Genomic DNA, 16,184 nt, shown 5'->3' with positions numbered 1-16,184 from the left:
GTTTGAAAGAGTACGTTTCTTCTTGTTGTCGCATATAAACTTCATGAGGATCTAATGATATTCTTTAGAGCTAGGCCGTAAAACTCTACAATGGCTGAGTGGCAGCGTTGGCTCAGTCGCTTGCCCTTCTCGCTAGTCTAGTGACTAGCGCGTCCACCTTTGCTGTACGGGGTTCCGGGTTCCATTTCCGGTGGAAGGGCCTTTCGATTTTTAACTGTCTTGAATATATTTGTGTTCGTGTCAATGTCAAGTTTGGTAAAGGTTAAAGAAACCTTGTATACGAGGAAACTCTGATGCTCAGGAAACTGAGGTATCCTGAGACCGGTCAATTTTCTTTTTTAAAAAAAGTCCTAGAGCATTCACCTCTGGTATGTGGAGTCCATGCTTCGATTCCCGCTCACGCCAGGTGAACATTGTGTTAGACAACACACCAGGGAGTTTTCTCAGGGTTCTCCCGTTTCCTCCTATTTTCTTCATTCCACCATTTCATTCATTTCTCATCTTCACTGTCTTCTTTAGCCTACCCGGCATAACCGTGGGGCATAAAACTGAAAGATTGCCTTCCATTTTTCTATAATGACTGAGAGTGTTCGTCACATTTTGTGTGTGTGTTTGTGTGTGTATGATCACTCATAACTTTGACAAAAAATCTAATATGACAGTTCTTTTATTGTTTCAAAAAGTATTTTTCCTAGTGGTATTATGTAAACTTCATAATGTCCTAATGATAGTCTTCGGAGCTAGAGTATCAAATTTCTCAATAGATTACTGTGTTCATACAAAAATGACTTGTGCGAATGATCAAGCGTATTTTCGACAAAGGTGCAAGAAGTTTCGTGATTGTTTGAAAGATTTTTTTTGTCCTATGTAAACTTCATAAATATCAGATGGTAGACTTTGGACTAATTATTTTGAGTTTGTGTGTGTGTGTGTATGATCATTCATAAATCCCACAAAAAAGTACCAATTTTGATGATTCCATTATTGATTACAAGAGTATTGTAGTCCCACGTAAACTTCATAGGGATCTATTAATAATCTATAGCCCTAGACTATGAAACTCTTTAAACTCTGACAGTGTTAATGTCACAATCAGCCGACTTCATTGTATACATTTTTACCCTTAACTTCAATATTGATGTACCAATTTTTATTGTTTTTTTTAAGAAGTTTTGTTTATCAAAGCTCCAGTATATATTTACCAAGTCCGTTCGTCCGTCCGGGAGACAAAAAATTCTCAAGAGCTACTAGATCAAACACACCAAATTTGGGCAGAATTTTAAAATTCGAAAGTTAGGGTTGAGTTGATTCTGAGTTTAACGTCCCGTTCAGCAGCGAGGCTATATGAGACGTTGACCTACTGATTATCGTGGAATCCGAACCACATGAGCTCCCGCCGGGAATCGAACCCGGGCCTCCCACGCCAAAGGCGCGTACGCTAACCGCTTAGCCACGGGGGAGCTCTTGAAAGCTAGGAATCGAGTTTGTTGTTATACTTTACTTAAACCGGAAATGGCACCAATTAACTATTTCCGGTTTTAACATTGATCGCTGTAGAGTAAAAATGATAATAGGTAGAGAGATACTGTTCACTGCAATTAATTAAGAGTCCTAGAAATATGTCTTCATCTTACTAAAACCAGAAGTGGCAGAAATGAACTACAACTTCCGGTTTCAATATTGAACTACACAGAAGAAAAACGATAACAGCACGAAACAGTGTTTCTTTTAGAATCGATTTAGAGTTCTACCAATAGGTACTATCTTTTCTCTTATCCATCTACTCAAATCGAAATTGGAGAAAATAAACAATTTTCGGTTTTAACATTGATAGCCATAGAACAAAAGTCGTAATAAATAGTAGGGATGGCCATTTCCGAAAAAGAGTTTTCCGATTTCCGGAAATCACATTTTCCGTTTCCCGTTTTCCGGAAAATTTTCCGTCTTCCGTTTTTCCGGAAAGGAAAATTTTCCGTCTTCCGTTTTCCGGAAAATTTTCCGTCTTCCGTTTTCAAGAAAAATTTTCTGTCTTCTGTTTTCCGAAAAATTTTCAGTCTTCCGTTTTTCCGGAAAATTTTCCGTCTTCCGTTTTCAATTTTCCGGTTTCCGGAAAAAATATTTTCCGTTTTCCGTTTTTCCGGAAAATGTGGCCATCCTAATAGATAGTAAAAAAACGGATTGCTGTAATCAGTTTCAAAAATCAACGACTTCCGAGTATTAACGTTGAACGTTATAGAGTAAAACCGGTACGAGACCGAGAAGCAGTTCTCTGCAAACAATTAAACGTTCCAATAACGCTTCTGTACTTGCAGACAGAAAGAAAGCATTTCCGGTTGTAATGTTGATGGTCATAGAGTAAAAACAGTAACAGATAGCTAGAATCAGGTTTCTACAATCAATTAAAAGGGTCCCAAGAATATGTTCCACTTGTACTCTAATATCTCTACTAAAATGGGAAATGTCAGAAATCCACTACTTTCAATTATGACGTTTTAACGTTTATCATTATGAAGTAAAAAGTGCACCAAATAGCGAGAAGCTGTTTTCTGTAATCAGTTGAACGTCCCAAGAATGTACTCCATCTGCACTGCAATCTCTCTAATAAAACCGGAAGTAGTATCAATGTACTACCATTTCCGATTTCAATAATAATTGAGAGAATATCAAACTATAAAAAACAAACTTCTTCACGTTGTGTACACATCACACTACTACTTGTGTAGTTTCAAAGAGTCTAGATTTTCAAAGCTTCCAACAAATTTCATCACAATCTGATTAGTGTGTTTGGAGTAAGACGATGAAACTCAACCCATGATAGTGTTAATATCATATTTATATTCCCGTATAATTCCGCTACACTTAGAACGATTATATATATATATATATATATATATATATATATATATATATATATATATATATATATATATATATATATGTGTGTGTGTGTGTGTGTGTGTGTGTGTGTGTGTGTGTGTAGTTGGTATGCGCTAGAGCATGCCCTAGTATTTTGTGCTTGCAACAGAAGTTCAGTAGTTCGAGTGAAGTTGCGTACGTGCAAGCAAAGGTGTCTAAACTCATGAGGTCGGCGCTCACGAGTTCGGAACTCACGCTCACTCGACTTCAACCTCACGAAGTGAGAGTGAGGTTGAGTGAGTGTGAGGTCAGACTGGTTATGTGAGCTTGAGGTTAGAATGATGTGAGCATGAGGTTGAGCGATCGTGAGGTCAGACTGGTGATGTGAGCGTGAGGTCGAAATGAGATTGTGATCGTGAGGTTGAGTGAGGTTAGATCAAAGTGTCACTTCTGCGTGCAAGTAGCATAAGGTGAAATGGCTGTCCTGATATAAAATCCTGCCAAATGTGATGTCAAATCTGTCATGCGATTTCTGAGCGCCAAAGGGCAGAATTCAGCTGACATCCATCGGGAACTCTGTGCCATTTACGAATCGACAGTAGTAAGTAAAGGTAAAGTCAGGCAATGGTGCAGAAAGTTTCGGAAAGGGCGTTCAAATGTTCATGAGGATAAGCGTAGCTGAAAACCTAGTGTTCAGGTGGACGATGCAACGTGTTAACAAGAAAGTACTATCTAATCGCCGGTTCACAATAACTAAACTCGCTAAAGAGCTTCCAGAAGTGTCTGTGAAAGCAATGTATCGAATTGTGAGTAACAAGCTAGATTATGACAAACTATGTGCGAATTGGCTGCCAAAAATGCTGACAGACGCTGACAAAGAGCAAAAAATGGAAACTCCTTGTGATTTTTTGACCCGATGATGGTTGGAGGGGATGACCTCTTTTCTCACATACTGACGGGAGATGAATCCTGGATATCGCACGTCACTGGAGCGTCCAAGCAGTAATCAATGCAATGAGGGCACTCTGGTTCTCCTAAAGCGCACGGTCAAAAAAAAAAAAAAAAAAAAAAAACACCATCAGGTAACAAAATCATTACAATGTCTTTTGGAACCAAAAGGGTATTGCTAAACATTGAATTGTTTATGACGTGCAATCCAAAATTGACGGAGAGGAATGCTACGCTCTGGATTTTTCCTTGATCCATGACATCGTCAGCCTACACGCGGTTACTCGTACTGTTGAGACTAGTTAAAGATTTTGACGGAAACTATTCAATCATCTCCCTTACAACCCCGACCTCGCTGTCAGGGATTTCTTTCTTTCTCTTCACCTGAAAAAGTGGCCTGCAATGAAGTGGTTTTACATTATTACTTTTCAAACTTTACGCAAGTTAGAGGCTTCTGATGTAGAATGTGTGGAACCTGCTGATTTGTTAAATTTGGAGTCAACTTAGCATTCTGTTCCTTGATTAACCAGTGAGACCTAGTTTTAAATGCTTTGCTTCGACGTAGTGTCTTTTTCTGCCTCGAACATGGAGAGTAGTATCTCGAGAAGCATTATCAAGAGGAATCCTGAAGAAATATGGGAACTTTGGCTCTTAGAGAATATTAACATAGTGACAAATAACATTTGGTGACTAAGACCCGGAAACCGATGTAATACATGACGGTCCCACTTTTTAATTTATCGAAGAGGTCGAAAAAATGGAAATTTAATAGCCAGTCACAGAAATTCAAGGGCAAATAAAAGTGACGTGACGAAAGTTTTCTCCAATTTTAAAAACGGATAAAAGTTCAAAATTCGTTATCTTTGAACAAGTTTTTATTGCTAAAGGTTTCTGAGATAAAGATTTCATGTGATTTATAAAAGTTTGTTTTGTTTTGTTTGAAGTGATAATTAACTATAACACCATTTCATATAATCTGAGTAGGAGTTGCAAAGTTGGGGAGTAATTTTCATATTTTAATATGAATACAACTCACATTTTGGTCTACAGAAGTGATGCATTGTGTACTTTCCTAAATGGTTTCAAAGGAAATGTATTTGCCAACATTGGAGTCTGTTGCAAAATTTAGGTTAGTAGTAGTAGACAGTTTAGGTGCACAACCATTTTCAACTGAAATAACCTTTTCTATTTGAAAAACGAAAGAGATTCAAAAGTCAAATTTAATTATGATTCTTATGAGATGTTACTGCTTGTTTTAAAATGTAATAACTTCCAGTGAGATTTTCTACTCCCGCTCTTAATGCTAATACAGTTCCGCTTTTGCTGTGCTGTTACACAGACAGTCCGCACTGCTGATATGGTATTTTAATACGTGTAAATTCTTTCATTTATTTCTAAATTTTACAATATCTCAAAAATAAATGAAATGGAATCTTTCAGTTTCAGCTATGCTGTGTAGGATAACGGAGACGGTGATAATGAGAATGAGTGAAATAGTGAAATTAAAATGTGGGAATAAGCGGGAGAACGTCTAGCAAACTCACACACACAACATTCGAACACAAGCATTAGAACTAGAAAACACAGGCACCAGAGGTGAGCGCTCTACCATTTAAGTGCTGTTGTCACTTATACAGTACTTCAAGCCTTGAGTTGAATTTTATGCTTTGTCATATTCACATGCTTTCTGTATTCTTCGTGTACGTATTTCAGTAACGGTATATTAGACTGAAGTCCATGGGTTTCTCCTTCATCGACTATTCTACAAGTTTCGTTCATAAATTACCATTGAAGTAAAATTTCCAACAAAAGATTTTAAAACCAGAAATTTAGTAAAGTAATCACGTAAGGAATTGTATGTAATGTTTCATTTCCTTGTGTGTGTTAGTGTTGATATTTTGCAGTATTATACAACATTTAACACTGCAAATTATCACTGAATCTAAGTATATTAGAGCGCTGTGATATACATGTGGATTTATTTACTTTATTTGGTGCCAGAGTAGGAAATATGATTTCTCATCTCATTATTAGTAGCTCAGTTGGTTTTGATTAGGTATGACAAAGTAAAAAAAAGTCATAGTCATAAAACACAAAATGTTGATGCCCTGCTTTTTCTCAATTTGTTCCGGTATAGTGCATCATATTCCATTCCATAAATAATAATTACATAAGTTTGTTTTGTATTTGTAATATGTTTTCTTTCTCCTCCCATACACAATATAACTGCTGTGTAAGATTTTCCAAGTTAATATTTCAAAACGTTTTGTTGTCCCTATTAAGTTCCACAATAAACTTTGTTTGTTTGTTCTTCAAAGTCGAAATAGTTGACGACGTTATTTTGTATACGTTTTGAACGTAGAAGCAAGTATTTAAAGGAACCCAGTTCCAACTTTCTGTAGCATTTCTCTTCTGAAGATTTTACGTTTATCTCACTTTGGTTTTATTATGAAGCATTTTCAACATTTCGAATTTGTACTCTAGACGGAGGTTTTTGAAGTGAACATTTGTGATTTTTCTACTGATTTTCACTGTTATTTCTTATTCTTTTACGTAAAGTACCCAAGAATAAGTGTCATTGTGTACAAGTATCATTTATGTTTGAAAATTCTGATATTGTTTCTAACTAAAAGAAATACCTATTTATATTATGAAGATACTATCAACCGGTAAACATTTGGAATTGAGATACAGAATCTATTCCAAGTTGAAAGTTTAAAATGCTCGCGTCTGGTATTTTTAGTGTTTTGACCAAAGATTAGCTTTGTTTTAAAAATACGCAAATATGTAAAATACATAATAAATCGTCAAAACTTCTAGAATGATTATAGTTAAAAACGTTCTAATTACTATGTCATTTTATTTTTGTGTTTCGTTATGATTTTAGTATCAAAATAGTAATGTGATTCCCACCCTTTTTAATAAATCCAACAATGTCAACGTAAAACCATAAGCATAATATAATAGAAGCAATTATACGAATAATTACCAAATATTTCACATTCGCTTATTAAAAAAGGAAAGTTTATTAAATTTTTGGTTTGGTTTGGAAATTATGCGGATATTTATGCGCTGTGCAAATTGTGATCATGTAACATTTTCTGTTAAAACCAATTAACTAAACTATTTTAACCTAGTTTATTTTATTTTGGATAACATTTATATTATGCAAAAGACAGTAGAAGATGAGAGGGGGAAACTGTTAATCAAAGAAATACCATAAATAATAATAGAATTCTAACATTCCGTAAATAGTTTTGTTTAACATTTTACACATAAAATCAATGTTTTGCAAAAGCATGTACAAGCATCACAATTAAATCTGTGAAATCTATGTGAAATTTAAATCTATGTGATTTATTTGATATTTGCCGGCTAACGAGAGGTGTGCGAGAAGGTTTTACCTACCCACTTCCACATACCATAGAGCGATGAAATTTTACATCTGTAATCCTGTATACCTATGTACGTCATGTCGTAATGTACAGCCCGCAACTCTGCACCGTTGATGTGTTATAGGTCCAAAAGCGAAGTAAGGTGTAGTGGTTCAAAAGCCATTACTGCGCGTCAGAAAGCATCATAGTAACATCGCAGACGTACTTGCCCCTAGGAATTGACTGCATGGTTGGGAAGAGGTGGAATGAAGATGATGTGCGGTAAAGAGAAAACGCGAACTATGATTAATTTCATACCTAGGCTCGGGCATCTGTCTTACCAACATTCGAGCAGTGAACGGGAGAATTGTTTTCTAGGTTGGAGATACCTTTTGTCAGCATGCCACGCTTTGGGATTTCACAGAATCCCGCAACGCACGAAGCAGTAAGGCATATTATATCCTGATAACTGTGGTACTCTTTGCCTGGTAAGCAAGTAATAATACCCCACGCTGATCCCAAATAAACATGATCATCACTTTGGTTGCTCAGAGTTTAACACGGACTTGCTTTGGTGATGGTACGTTGGCACGCTGTCATTGGTTTGACTAGGTTTTCCCTGGTTTTCTTCACTCCCACCAGGCAAAGGCAGGGAAGGTACTTTCTAGAATGCCAGGGCCAGTTCCTTCCCAAATCCCAAACCCACCTAAAACACCGATGTGAAACCGGAGTTGGAGGTCCGAACCCTTGATTGGGTCATTCATTTGCATAAATAAATAAATAGCAATCAAATACATCGCTTTAATAACTCAAATAGGTTATTTTGTCTGACTTTCCAACGTTTACACTTTTACCTTTGTAGGAAGCTTAAAGCATTAGGCTGTCATTGTAGCAATTGGTACGGCAATGGTCGTAATTTTGTTTCGAGTTATTAAAGCGATGTATCAAATTGCTAGTTTCTTTCTTTATGTATTTATTTATTTATTTTATTATTTTATTTATTTATTTTCTTTATATGTATTTCTTTATGCATTCCAGGTGCTAACTCAAAAATTTGAAACGCAAATCTATCAAACTTGATGGCATTCGAAAACTCGTAAGAAAAAGTGACTAATAACGTTGATCTCATATAGATACATCAAGAAGGTCATGAATGGTGACAGATCAAAGTACAAGTTTAGTTTCTGTAGTTGTGACTATGTAAAGTCTGACCCCCGGCCATTTTTTCAGAAACGTTTTCTGCTAACACGTAGTGCAGTTACTGTGCGCTCCACGTTTGAAAAGCTTGTGATAGATATGTGACCCACGGAGTCCGGGGAGCTGAGGGCAACTTAAAACGTTTAGATTAAAAAATATGTTCCATCGGATTTTATTATAAGGCTCGCAAAAGAACATCGGCGTAAAGAACCACACAGTCGATTCTGTACTGACAAAAATCCGTTCTCCGAATAGCGGTATATTGTACAAATATACGGTATCCTCTTGCTTACTACAGAAATCAGTACGGAGCATACATTGTCCGTATGCTACATAGGCACTGAACCTTACACTGTTAAAAATAATTTATTTAATTTGAGAAACCGTTTCTTATCTGTGCACCGAGACAATATTTCCTTAGAAATGAGATTGGGAATTCTTATTCATAAGAAAAGTAAGAGTATATTTTCTCATTTTGCTTTATACAACCTCATCTACTTTTCTTCATTTCTCATTAATGAGAGTTTCAAATTCTTGTTTCTAAGAAAATAGCATCTCGGTGCACAGATAACAAACGGTTTCTCAGATTTAAGAAAACATTTTTAACAGTGTAGATGTTACATCATGCCGTTGAAGGATGTCTGATAGCTAACAGTCTTCCTTATATTACATACATATATGTATGTTACCTTCGTAAGCTATATATTATATATTTCCGTTTGTATGTGAGATCCTGATAACCTATAGTGTTTCACACGGCAAGTACGTACAGATGGAACACTTATACAGAAACTATTATAAAACATGCGTTTTCAGTTATACGTTTGTTGTACGTTAAGTCCAAAAATTACAAGATTTACAAATGTAACATACGATTTTATGAACTCCACATACGTTTTTCCCAGTGTGTGGAGTGTGAAAGAGACGCAGCGATCATGCGAATCTGTGCCCTATTTAGTTGTCTAGTTTGAAAGCATGTTTCTTGTTTGCTTTTGAGCTTTTTTCTTGTCCGTTGAGAGTATAAGATGGCTCTTTCGCCCATTTTGTCTAAAAAAAGGAATAATATATCCTCTTTTTTCTGGAAAGGCAGAGAACATAGTCAGTAAATATTTCAGTGGTAAATATCACTTCTGAAATTTTCAGCTGTAAGCAGGTCAGACATCACTAGTTAGTGATGTTAATATTGCGAATATTTTCGCCGGAATACTTGAATGGAAGTGGATGGTAACGATGTCAACATAGTAATAACATTATAAACAATTATATCTGTACTACCATTTTCGAGTACACTGTAAGAAAGATTCATTCACCATATCATAATTACTATGTATTTCCTAGCATATTAATTATTAGAATAACTCATTACGAGGGTGATGACTTAACATTGATTCGATTTGATGTGTTTCAACCACAGTGGTAAGCAACTCCTTACAGTGGAGATTTCTTACTTTGATTTCAGTTCTTTTCTATCACAATGGTTATTAAAATAAGTTGTAATTCTTTACGAGGCGATTTCTTATATTGATTTCATTTGATTTTATGTCATTCCTTTCATAAGTTGTAACTTCTTAGGTAGACGATTTCGTATCCTATTGCAATGATTATTAGTATAAGCTGAACTCTTAAAAGGGCAATTTCTTACGTTGATTTTGTTAATTTGTTGTTGTTCCTACCACAAACGATGATTACTATAAATTTAACTTCTTACTGGGACAATTTGTTACAATGATTTGATTTGATTGATGAGAGTTTATGTTCTGTACCGAAGACATATGTATCGGGTCCACTTTTAAAGAATGGTTCATACCTCTACTCGGGCTTATATTCAAGTCGAGCACCAATATCACTGGTCAAACATGGAGCCAGCACAGAAAGTGCGTACGTTAAACATTTGGTAAGAAGGAGCACGCTATATCTTACATCTTGGTAACTGAGTAACTAACTCTTTTAGGATTTTCACTTTTTGAGGTAAATTTTAGACTTTAATTCAGACAGTTACTGCTTCCTTACTATTTATCGTAGGACATTGGTTCAGACCTCGGTTTCTTCAAAATAGAGCATACTTTCCAACGGCAGCACTCACTTGTTCGTATTACACACCAGAAACGGGAAAATCGGGAAAAGCGAAAGATTTTTCGAAAAATCCAAATTTTGCGCCCTCTGGACCGGTCCTGGTTTCACGTAGGGATCTCAAAAATTTTAGAGAAATACCCAAAGGTATATACAATCTCTATCAAAGTTTCAAGCTGATATCTTTGAAACCAAAGGCGTGAAAAAATTTTGAAATTTGCCTTAAGAAAAAAAGAGAAAGTCACGCCCCTCTTTCCCCACTTGGCGCCGCCAAGTTGACCATCCGGTTCCAAAGCGGTCAAAGACGATACTACGCCATGGTAACAAAAGTTACCAAAAATCCTGAAAGGGTTAAAATGCTGGAAATAGACATAGATTCAATTGTCTGTTTATTCAGTTTTGTTTAAAAATCCTCTAATAATATAGTTTAAATTATTACTTTGCACTGTGATTCAACATAAATCGACCCCAAATCCAAACCTCAACTAAGAACATCGTAACATCACACGTCAAAGAATAATTTGATCAGTTATAGAGAATGGAGAAACTGAGATGGTCATTCCACACTCCTTTCTCTCCAAAATCGTATCCCCAAATGCTATTGTATGTCGAATATTGAAGAGTAGATTAATTTAATGACAAAATAAGATCTCGGTAGTGATAATACATAGAATAAGACATTAGTGCAGTAATATCGACCATATACCCATGCACATGTCATATGCTGTGTCCGGGTAGTAAGGCCCACTGGTCATAATGTTATTTATCCAAAGTGATACGTGATAGTCACAGTATAAGCACGTAGATAAACTGCGTAGAATTAGCTTTTCTTACTCATGATAACATTGATTACAACTAACTGATATAGGAACGATTTGTTAAATTTGTTCTTGCAAAGAATGTTTAAATTGCATTTTTCTTAAAAATCACCCTTTTTTAGTTCGTCCTTACTATCATATATGCGTAATATTTACTCGCTTGTGCAGCACGTAAACAGATTTACTGTTTATTTAAAAAGTCCTACAGCATTGTACTTTTTTCCCACAATATAAGGTGATTCTTACTTGAATAGTTGAAAGTAAAACATTTAGAAAAAGGTTGCAACGATAGCTTATTTTGAAATAAGTTAAATCATTGCAATAAAATGAAAATGTGATTTAAAAATTGTATATTGTGTAGTTAACATAATTAGCACTGTTACGTAAAGAACTTTGTAAATTCATTTAACAGAACTCATCGCTTTTTTTTATATTGACAAAAATATCTTATTTCTTTTAAAACATCGGAATATTACTTCGTTTTCTCAAAACCTGACAATTTCCATTAATTGGGATATATGCTCAACCTATTAATATATTATCAGTCTTAGAAACTTTATATCTACAATATTAAGTATTAATTGCATCTGACAAGAAATACTATAGTATATACAAATTAATGTCACCTGATCTTCATAAAATTTACAAATTGAATTACAAGTACTGACCATCACACATTACATCGTACAATGACATTAAAATATAGTAAAATAACAATGATTATTAAAAAAACTGTTATAATGAAAATTTCAAATGAAACAGTAAATATCTATTCTTCGGTACTTTGTTCCCATGATGTTCGGCAGGTACTACTAAATCTTCTGCTTTCAAAGGCTCCAACCTGTCATGTTATGTCACTGTCTTGACGTACGGTACAGCATTCATACAAATATATTTACATGCAAAATAACTATAATTTACATAGTTTTATGAACTATATTTTCAAATATATTTCAATACTTTTCTAATACAAGTTTATTTCTTTACTTTTCTTCTAGGTTTCTTCAGTCCATATTGGAACAAATGTAGACGCCATTAATTCTGCTCCCCCTTCTATTGACTTGATGCCCTTGACGTTTGTTTCAAAGGTTATGTATACTGATCAAAAAGGAAGTAATTATCTGAAAGTAAATTTAAAATATCATAAATATTGATATAGTCTCAATGTTTCATAAAAACCTGAACTTTGTGTTATGTGATAAAATTCTTACATGTCCTCGCAAGAAAAAAATATGTAAGGATATATGTAGCCTACAGACTGTTGTGTTCAAATTTGTGAGTAAATCATATACATAACCTACTAATCCATGGATTCCGTTTGTTTTCAATTGTGAACATATTTTTTAAAAATGTCTTCGTCTGTAAAATACTCATTATTTTAACCGCAACAAAGAATCTGAGCCCCCAATTAGAGTTTCTTTTGTCAAGTAAATCTGCATTGTTGCAGTGGTTAATAGGGTGTTGTTGCAACGAAGTGCTCAGAAAGTACTGGTCTGTCTGACTTTAATGTTTTGTGTCGTTTTCATTTTAAAAACTGTGAAAGCTGTTTTCACTACGTGAGTCAATGATTTATTATTTAAAAAATAACATACGTAATCAAAGTATGTTGAAATAGGTTGATATGTTTATAGAATTTCGCTTAGAGCTTATCTTATCAATTCCTGCTGTTAAAGATTAGAGTTTGTCCTAGTAATGTGTGCTGTTAATTATTGCTCATGATTTTACAAGATTGTGATTGTAAATACATATATTTTTTGTATACTTAATAATGCTTATGCTTGAATAATAATAATATATATATATTCATGTGAATTGTGATACTAGTCCTTGAGGTACTGGTGCCACTCTGTTGCAACAAACACTTTAAGGGTATTTTATAGTAGAAGACGCATAACACTATATTACATGTTGATGGACACTTAAAATGTTATATGTGTGATAACTATGTTTTAAAAATATCCCATTTTATGGACACATTGTTCACATGCAATGTAACATGTCCTTACCATACATAAATTAACATTATATATTTTGTAGTAATGATCTGTCTGTTATATTTTAAAAGTGTATTTTAAATATAATTGTTGAATAATTATAAATGTTTTTGAACATGGCAAAAAGTGCCGATTTATATAATATGTGGAGAAGTTATACATATAGAGGTCAAATTAATATCTATAGTAGTTGAGTTTTGACACAGTTTGTGTGACAAAATCACAAACGTAATTGGCGCAAAGGAAAGTACACATTAACTACAATGTTTTAACGTTTATTAGTTGTAAGTTAATACCACTGACAGACTTTATTTGTTAACCCTCTTTTCAAAACTAAACTATAGGAGATGAAATCCGGTTTTAATGTACTTGGACCGAGAATCAAACCCTCATCTCCTGTACCAATATAGAAACTAGTTGCATTATATATGTAAAAAAGAACATAATATCATTTGAAACCTCAATTTTTCAAAATGAAGGTAAAAAACCAAGAATGAATAAAAGGCAGTATAATAATTTTACAATATGTAACAGAAAATGAAGTACTACTTACGTTATTTAATGTTCTATCTCGTAGTTCAATTTAATATGTGCTAACGATAGTTGTAAAAGATTTAAAAACAACTAATAATTCATCGTAAACTTTATTCACGTTAAACATTCACCTTTAAAAAGCATGTTCATTATATGATATATTATATATTTTTAAAAACAGCGATTTCTTATATATTTTGTGTCTTATATTGGTTTCTTATACGCATATATATATTTGTTTCTTAATGACAGAAATAATATTAATATTATAACAGAAATATAAATATCTCAATGTTTAAATAAAAATAACGAAAATGTATTTGTGCCAATAAAATATTTTTGATTTCAATAATTGTTTTTATTTCTTTAACAGTGCTTAAAGTTTGAGTTGCTTTTGTACTGCCGATTTCTACGAGTATGCCCACAAGTATGTCATGGTGCAATATTTACTATAACATTGTCCATTGACCACAAGAGGGTTATGGCGCAAAGAACGTCAATGAAAATTTTCAAGGTATCGAAAATATTGTCAAATTGTTAAAATATGTAAATCAGTGGTCAACTTTAAAAAGTACGTTAAAAATCCTTTTTCAGGAAATCAAAGCCATAATTAAAATCTATGTCTCAATGTTGCTAGTATTCTAATATAACTTTGATAAGTAGTAAAATACCATAAAACAGAAACACTAAAATAATAGTAAACGTCATTTCTAAATACTAACGGTAATATATATATTATTTGTTATGATTTTATGGTATATGTGATTGTAAGGTATTTGATTTTGAAAAGTTTCACACTAATATTACAAGTTTTGTGAAATACGTGCAAGGTAGTCAGTAATACTATATCCGGTAACTTTTAACTCAATACAATAAATATGCCAGTGTATATATAAATATGCCGGTATGATAATTTTATGGGTTATACCATGGGTCGTGTGGAAATTATTGTGAGTTATACGAGATGCCATTAAGAGTGTGGCACTTTTACAATTAAAATGAGTGAGTGTGCACAAAAAAGGAGTGCATGAGATGTTAATTTCCAATATACTTTATATTTCTTCACAAAGTAGGAAAATTCATATTTATTCTTACAAGATAAATTTTGCACGTATTACCTTACGAAAGTGGATTATTGCTCACATCTATGAGTTCGTACATTAATTTTTGCTGGACGAATTATCTTTTTATAACGAAATTATGTGTAATTCAATGTGTATATCTCTCATACGCATAACGAAAGAAGAAACTAAAGTGCGTCCGAAAACAACATTGCACATCTATGCAAGTAGCTTTCTATACTGTACTGTTACACAATATACAGCGTCCAAATTACCCACAAATCTCTTGGAACCTGGAATTTTTATTATTCGAATATAATTTTAAAAAACAGTAAGTTTTCAACAAGGTAAGTTTGCGCAACAACAATGTACTCAACATTTGTAATAACCATCTAGTACAGGTTACTGCGTATTTTTTGCATGTAAGGTTGTTTTTGTGGAATATCAGTTCTCGTGCATATTAACAATCTCTACGGAAATATTTGGCCATATGCTAAGAATATACACCATAGAATGCATTAGAGTATCATTTGAAAGAAAAGTAAAGTGATGCATGAGGTCCGGTGATGTGATCCCGACACATGCTCCAAGTTTTTAAGGGAGTCATCTTCTGTGTGGGAGAACTGGGTTTGAATGAGAAGTGAACGAGAAGCCACGGTGGATCAATGGTACAGCGGTCACCTTTGATACATGTGGGTATCTCTTTTGATCTAGACTCGCGTCAAATGAGCTTTGTGATACACAAACTCATATCTGAAGGGTTCTTAGATGTTCTTCTGTTTCCTTCAACCTTCATAATTTTACCGTCATTAATTATAATCACCAGCACCTCTCGACGTGTAATCAGCAAAGCGAAACTAAGGCCGTGTCCAAAAGATACAAGTGCACATTTGAAGTGCGCTTATTTCCGGAACTGACGTCACCTAGTGTGCGTCAAAAGGTCCAAGTTCACAAGACTGCGAGTGCATAGTGCGTAGTGTGCGAGGATGTACACTATGTTAGTATACTTATGTGCTTAAGATGGCGATTTCTAATAAAATAACCGAATAAAATTTTAAAATCCATGTTTTTAATATTTTTGTTGAGGTGAATTTACTTGTGAGCTGATCTAATTTACTTGATAAATATACAATTTGGTGATATTACAATCTGCGGGTGAAAGATCCGAAATGACAGATATTTGCAGGTACGGCAAAGCTGAAGCATACATGAAAGAAACTCTTAAGTCATTTTATGGTTACCCCATATTGTCAATCTGTACTATATATTTATATTTAATATTACTGGAAAATCATTCATCTAAAAAAAAGCATGTTTATTTTTCAAATACGC

At 34.1% G+C, this 16,184-nt stretch overlaps 1 protein-coding gene across 1 annotated transcript in view; it reads left to right on the top strand.

Moving 5' to 3' along the window:
• Positions 1-15,039, top strand: part of LOC145667119 (neuropeptide F receptor-like) — a 483,223-nt gene extending 468,184 nt beyond the window's left edge. Inside the window, exon 4 of the mRNA XM_081734863.1 lies at positions 12,262-15,039. The gene's annotated coding sequence lies outside the window, so the exon portion shown is untranslated. The remainder of the gene's footprint in view (positions 1-12,261) is intronic.
• The last annotated feature ends 1,145 nt before the right edge of the window (positions 15,040-16,184 follow it).

Source organism: Thermobia domestica, chromosome 12, assembly GCF_964235325.1.
Source record: "Thermobia domestica chromosome 12, izTheDome1.hap1.1, whole genome shotgun sequence".
In the NCBI taxonomy this organism is placed as follows: domain Eukaryota; kingdom Metazoa; phylum Arthropoda; class Insecta; order Zygentoma; family Lepismatidae; genus Thermobia; species Thermobia domestica.
Note: the sequence above shows the minus strand (reverse complement) of the source record. Positions and strands in the feature narration are given on the sequence as shown.